General features: G+C 35.4%; 1 long non-coding RNA gene across 1 annotated transcript; it reads right to left on the bottom strand.

Annotated features, from left to right (window-relative positions):
- Positions 1–725: 725 nt before the first annotated feature.
- LOC307120725 lies at positions 726–3,224 on the bottom strand. The gene is made up of 5 exons (XR_013815852.1): positions 3,133–3,224; positions 2,354–2,431; positions 2,081–2,203; positions 1,397–1,530; positions 726–808 (listed from the first exon to the last, which is right to left on the bottom strand). It is a non-coding gene; the product is annotated as an uncharacterized lncRNA (long non-coding RNA).
- Positions 3,225–6,208: the final 2,984 nt, after the last annotated feature.

Here is a 6,208-nt window from a genome sequence, read left to right as displayed (position 1 = left end):
CACTATTATTATTAAATATAGGACAATGCACCATTAAGTAAAATAACAAAAGAGACATTGCCAAAATTGTATGTATTTTCACGTACCTGACATCGGTAATGTGCATGCTTTAATTTTTATTGCAGTAGTAGATGTACCGGATTTATCAACATGGATCATCGTCAGTTAAGCTTGAAGTGTTTGAAATCCTTCCCTTTATTTCACTGAAAACTGGCGTATTGTCACAGCATGCAAATACAACTTTTTGGTGCATTGTTGTACCAAATATAATATAACCAGATGAAAAATGTTTATGTTTCAAGTAAAATAATATTGTTAATTACTTTGATAACCTAAATCAACTCATAAAATGTGTATTTACTTTAAAAACACCATACACAATATTCACCATACTTTATCACTCAACTCTTTATTGGAGGATACAGTATACAGTTGATAAAGTAGCATAAAGAAAAATTAGATTCAAGATAAATAAAAATGGGTCTTCAAAAATACATTAACATCATATTAATCCATTCACAGCTGCTGAAGCCACACAAATGAGTGCCACAGAATCCCATCCAGTCAACTATGATACAGAAAACAGATTTGATATTGTGTTGAAAAATAATCACAGCTAGACTGGTTTCTTGCTCTTCCCTCTATCATGTTCATGTTCTATCCTGTTCTTCTTCTTCTAAACAGTTTGCCCACTTGTACCCTACAGTGTATAATAAACAGATGATGTGGTCACTGATGTGGTGTAGCCTTTTCTCAACCAGAGGAAGAAGTTGTAACATCCCATTGTCAGGCATTCTCCAGTCCTGGTCTAAAAGTAAAAGAAAAAACACAATTCAAATTAAGTTTAATGTAGTCAGGTTAGCATATGTTCTGCATGATTTAAGCAGTGGTTGGCTACTCTGGGCCTCAGCATCCATTGTCCTGCAGATTTAGCTCCAACCTCAAACCCACCTGCCTGCCTATAATTATCTATAAGTAAACCTGAAGACTTCAGTTACAAATTCCAGACATGCTCGATTAGTCTTGGAGGTAAACTCTCCATTTCAAAAGGCCCAGATTTGCCCATTCCTAATTTAAATTTACAAAGCCGCAGTCACTACATTATATAATATACACATTGAAGCATTATGTATATAATATTGCAGCACATTATATTAGCCAAGTACTGACAAAAAATATTTTACCCATATCAACAGCAACCTTTTAAACAGCAGATCTTTAAAAATATATTTTAGAAAGGCATGGTCTCTTCTTAGCCTTTGCCAGTGATGCTAGATTTCTTTTAAGACAACATACTCTTCTGTCACTTGTTTCAAGAGCATCACTTGTGATAGCCTGCACAATGTAAAATTGTTAAAATAAGGCAATACAATAGGTACAGATGCACAAGACTTACCATGCTTATGAAGCACCCATGGCCATGCATAGTTCTCAGAGACTGGAATTTTTGCCTCTTGTATTCCTCCTTGGCTGCACATTAGTCTTTTCCTGTAGAATCTTCTGAAGTGTGTGCCTTCTCTTGCTATCCATCTTAAAACACAAATGCAATGTGTTTTAGTCTGTGGAGTATAAAGCCTTGTTTCAAGCCAAAAAACTAACCAGATATTTCACATAATTCAAAGAACATTTACTATTTGATTCCTAATATATGCCACAACTCATTATCTTCCAAAGCTACACAGAACCACCCATGGTCTACAAAACAATAGAGAAATACCTGGAGTTTATACCAACTAAATGCTTTTTTAACCCTTCAATACATGTCTGCTTTTATCTAAGACAAACAGACGGTGCCATTTTTAAGAATTGAAGGCCAAAAGTGTTCCAGCCTTTAGGCTAAAAGGCAATCATTTTAATAATAATTGTATCAAAAAGGGAAACAAATATTTACCATTTTAGATAAATCCAAGATACAGATCCTAATTTGCTCATTTTAGGAGTTATAAAAAGATTTAGACATGAATAATGGTGTGTATTTTATCAGAGTATAGAAAGAATGATCACAGCTGTCCTTTGAGAGATCAACATCAAATTCTGTACTACATATTAAAGCAAGACAATACATCAATACAAGACATACCAATGGACTTGCGCACTTTTCTGTCGTCTTTGGGCACAAGATGGCCATGTTCCTTCCTCACCCTAAACAAAGGACTTATTCGATTAGCTTGCTTCGATATAAGGGTCTGGTCTTTCTTCTCTGCTGTAAAACAAGAAAGTCTCACTTACTTTATGTGCAATTACTATTGTTTTTGAAACATATACATTAAGACAGTTACAATAAAATGAATTTACATACAATTCAGGGGAGCATTTCATGAGTAAATACTGATATACTAAAAATATTATTTACCTGATTACGGCAAGATTCACTACAACTAACTAGTAGCTCTTGTGAGGGTTGGCTCATAAAAGTAATCTGCAAGTAATCCTGCAAAACAGAAAGAAAGGAAATTTCATTACATTGCATGCAAGTTGTGATTTCATACATAACTGTTTCTTTCTTTAAAAAGTGTTGCATAATTAAATGTTAAATACATTTATGAAACAAGTTCACTGATAGGTGTGCATTTCCATTATTAAAAGTATATTTTTAGTAGCACATATGAATTTGTTTAAAAATGTTGATTATTTACTTGATCTTTTGATCACGTAAATTATTTACATGCAAACAGGACGTAATCAGCAGTGCAACTGTTGACAAAATAATTGAATATCTGATGTTATGTGAGCATTTCCGCTCTTGCAAACAGAGGTAGGTCATGAGGTGTGAAGAGACCTCCCCAATGGCCCAATTTGTAATCATTTTAAAGAATACATTGGACCTAATATAAACTTTTCTTTCTGGGACTGCTTTCCAAGAAGGGGCGCAACTGATTTACAAAAATCATGATAAATATGTACAGGAATTGAGGCTGTAGCCAATGGCAGGAGTCGGAGTAAAAGCTGCAGGATTATGTATGAGTATTTGTACAAATATGTACGAGTATCATATGAATGACAGCTTGTTAAATCTTGTGAATTATTAAGACTTTGAGAACATGTTCTCACTGATTGAGCCATGGGGTTTGTAAGAATATGTTTAAGAAACAACAAATGCTTGATAAAGAGTTCAAACCAACACATACTTACCATTGCAAATATTTGCTGTTGCTGCTTTCGGTCTTCTCCATTACTTTTCCATGAACAAGAATGGGCTGACTGAGTCCGAAAGGCCCTTTTGGTCATTTCAGGTTCAAAAAAAAAAAAGAGAAAAAGTCATAATATATAACAGATACATTATATACAGGACAAAGTACTATTTACATCACAATATTTGGATTTTACATTAAAAGGCATTAAAAAGCATGGTAAGTGTTGTGGATACTGTCTATTTACAACAATCATCACATTACAACTAAGGTTGTTTTTATTGTGCTTCTACTACAAATGCCACGTTGGAACTACACTAGTTGTTATTATTAAATATGAATAACTGTTTAAAAGGTCTATAGCACGTCACGTGACAGTGTTTAATCGCCCTATTAGCAAGGTGTGTTGATTTAGAAAGCAAAGAAAAGCGAAGCCGGAGTGGAAATGAAAGATATAATGCAGTGACTGAACATAATCTGATCAATAACGACAGAAAATACTTTATATCAAATATTCATGGCTACTCACCAACATGTGGCCCACGTGCACTGATGCCAAACATCGCGATGTATTCTGAATGAGACTTCTTCAGCGAGATTTCATACCGATAGAATACCGGCAAAGGTTTCCCATTGAAAGCAATGGAGTTCCCAGTTCGTCTATAGACTGACGCCGAGGGGTATGGCCGTACCTGTGGCGTCCAATATGACGCCGGGGTGCGGAGGGAAACGCAGATCGCTTTTGGGTCTTTTCTTCACACAAATCAATCGTTTGGCCTCGGAACAGTTGGAATACTTGACATTTTTTCAATAAAGTTTGCATGTCTGTTATATTCTGTGTTTTATATCATATAACGCAAATGGGTAGGTTAAGGGGCGGGGTTGGGCTACTTTCAAACGTGTCTGAATAGCGTAAATACAAATCAATAAATGTAAATAAAATAATGCTGGCTGATTAAATTGAGAATCATACTCCAACATGTCATAATGGAAAAATTATAACCCAATAAATAGTTACATCATGATAACATTCACATGCCCAACACGTCTGTGTATGACGCCAAAGGTGTCTCATTGGAATCACTGCAGTACCCTTAACGTCGAAAAATGCCTTTCAAGGGGTACCCTGTACGTAAAAAAGTGACGACGAGGGGTCCTGACCAAGCGTCAATATGTGACGAGTGGGAGTGAGACTGTGTTGTTTTGATTGACTGCTGATTTTCCTCTGTTCGGAAGCGGCTCTCGAGCCAAATATGGTCCTTTCAGAGAGTGTGTGGCCTTACAGGAAAAAAAGTAAACCAATTTTTTTTTTTCATCCATAATCAGAGCTAATGTGTTGATTTAATTACAAATCTATATATTATATATTTTTAAGTATTACACAATTCACCAATGCCCGTTTGTCATGTATATACACCAACCAATCGTGATCTGGCAAAGCAAGTTCAAATTCCATTGGGCATGTGAAGTGGAGCGGTAATTTTCTGTTCTTATTCATAAATCGGTTGAAAATTACGTGGACAGACGAACTAACGTTTCGGGCTTTCGGTACGGTGCGCGCGTGTACCGAACTTTTATGAATGTAATCTATAACAGTTAACAGTCGGCTTGTTTAAAGCGCGGAACACACTTCAATCCGAGTTCCCACACGAACATATTAAGTATTCAGTCCATTTTATCACGAAATTCAAACGATAAATGCCATTTTAACGCTCTATTATGTGACGTGACAGAGAGACGCGTATCAGTTCAACTTCAAGCGGCAGCGCGCGGCGCGGGAGTGAACGCGATCATCTCTTCCTAAAGAAATGAATATCTAAAGGTATGTTGAGGATACATTACAACTTACTGAAACGTATCATATGTTGTGTAATCGCTCCATCGGTGTTTCAACGACAATAAAGACAATAAAACAGCTTGTAAACAAACAATGTCATGTAGAATCATTTACCTCAGAAGTCATTCAGTGTCCACAGCTGTGAGTTCACTAGAGAGATTAACTCTTTCACTGAATACATGCACTATATATTAGCCTATATATATTCGTTATATTAGTCTATATATATTCATTATATACCACTTAGCCTGTTAGTGATGTCTTGTTTATTTAATGTATGTTTAAATAAACCTGTCATGAAAATTACAGCCACTAAATGATTATATTTCAACAACGAGTTGGAGAAAAAAAAAAAACATTAGATTTAGATATTAATGCAAAAACTGCCTTATGTGAAGCTTATGAGTGTTGATTTTTATATCTAAAAATAAATAGCAAATTAATTTAGGCTAATAGTTTGGGCTCTGTTGTTAAACTTTAATAGCAATATGTAAGGGCTCCCTATATAGTTTACAGCATTATCTTTAAGAAACTTTTAGTTATAACTGAATTCATTTAAGGACAGACAAAACATTTTTTTTCATTAAACCACTGTTGAATAAAAATTAATAAAAAGCAATTTTGTAAAACTGCTGTACCGAATTCGTACCGAACCGTGACTTCAAAACCGAGGTACGTACCGAACCGTCAGTTTTGTGTACTGTTACACCCCTAATATATATATATTTACATATTGCCCCTTTTTTACATTTGAGCCCCTGCCTCTGAAGAACTCTCTGCACGGCCCTGTTGTTTTACCTATTTTTTTGTTGATAAAGGCCTTTTGTATTAATCTTCACACGAGCGCTTACGTCTGGCGTGACCATTCCTACGTGATTACGTCATCCTTAGCACCTGGCAGAGCTGCGCAAGATGAACAGTTTAGGTTAAAAAGTATATTAATTTTTATTAGTTTTTTAAATGACCGATCGTTTTGCTAGATAAGACCCTATTCCTCACTTGGGGTCACGCAGAGCCTCTGAAGCCCATCGAATCGCTTTGAAACCGCATTGATTTGGACCTTTAGCATTTTGGTTGCTATTGAAAAACCATTGTATGATGAAAAATCCTTGAATGTTTTCTTCCAAAAACTTAATTTATTTTTTTCGACTGAAGAAAGAAAGACATGAACATCTTGGATGAGATGGGGGTGAGTAAATTATCAAGAAATTTTCATTTTGGGGTGAACTAAACCTTTAAT

This window comes from Gobio gobio, assembly GCF_949357685.1.
Source record: "Gobio gobio genome assembly, chromosome: 24".
NCBI lineage: Eukaryota > Metazoa > Chordata > Actinopteri > Cypriniformes > Gobionidae > Gobio > Gobio gobio.
Note: the sequence above shows the minus strand (reverse complement) of the source record. Positions and strands in the feature narration are given on the sequence as shown.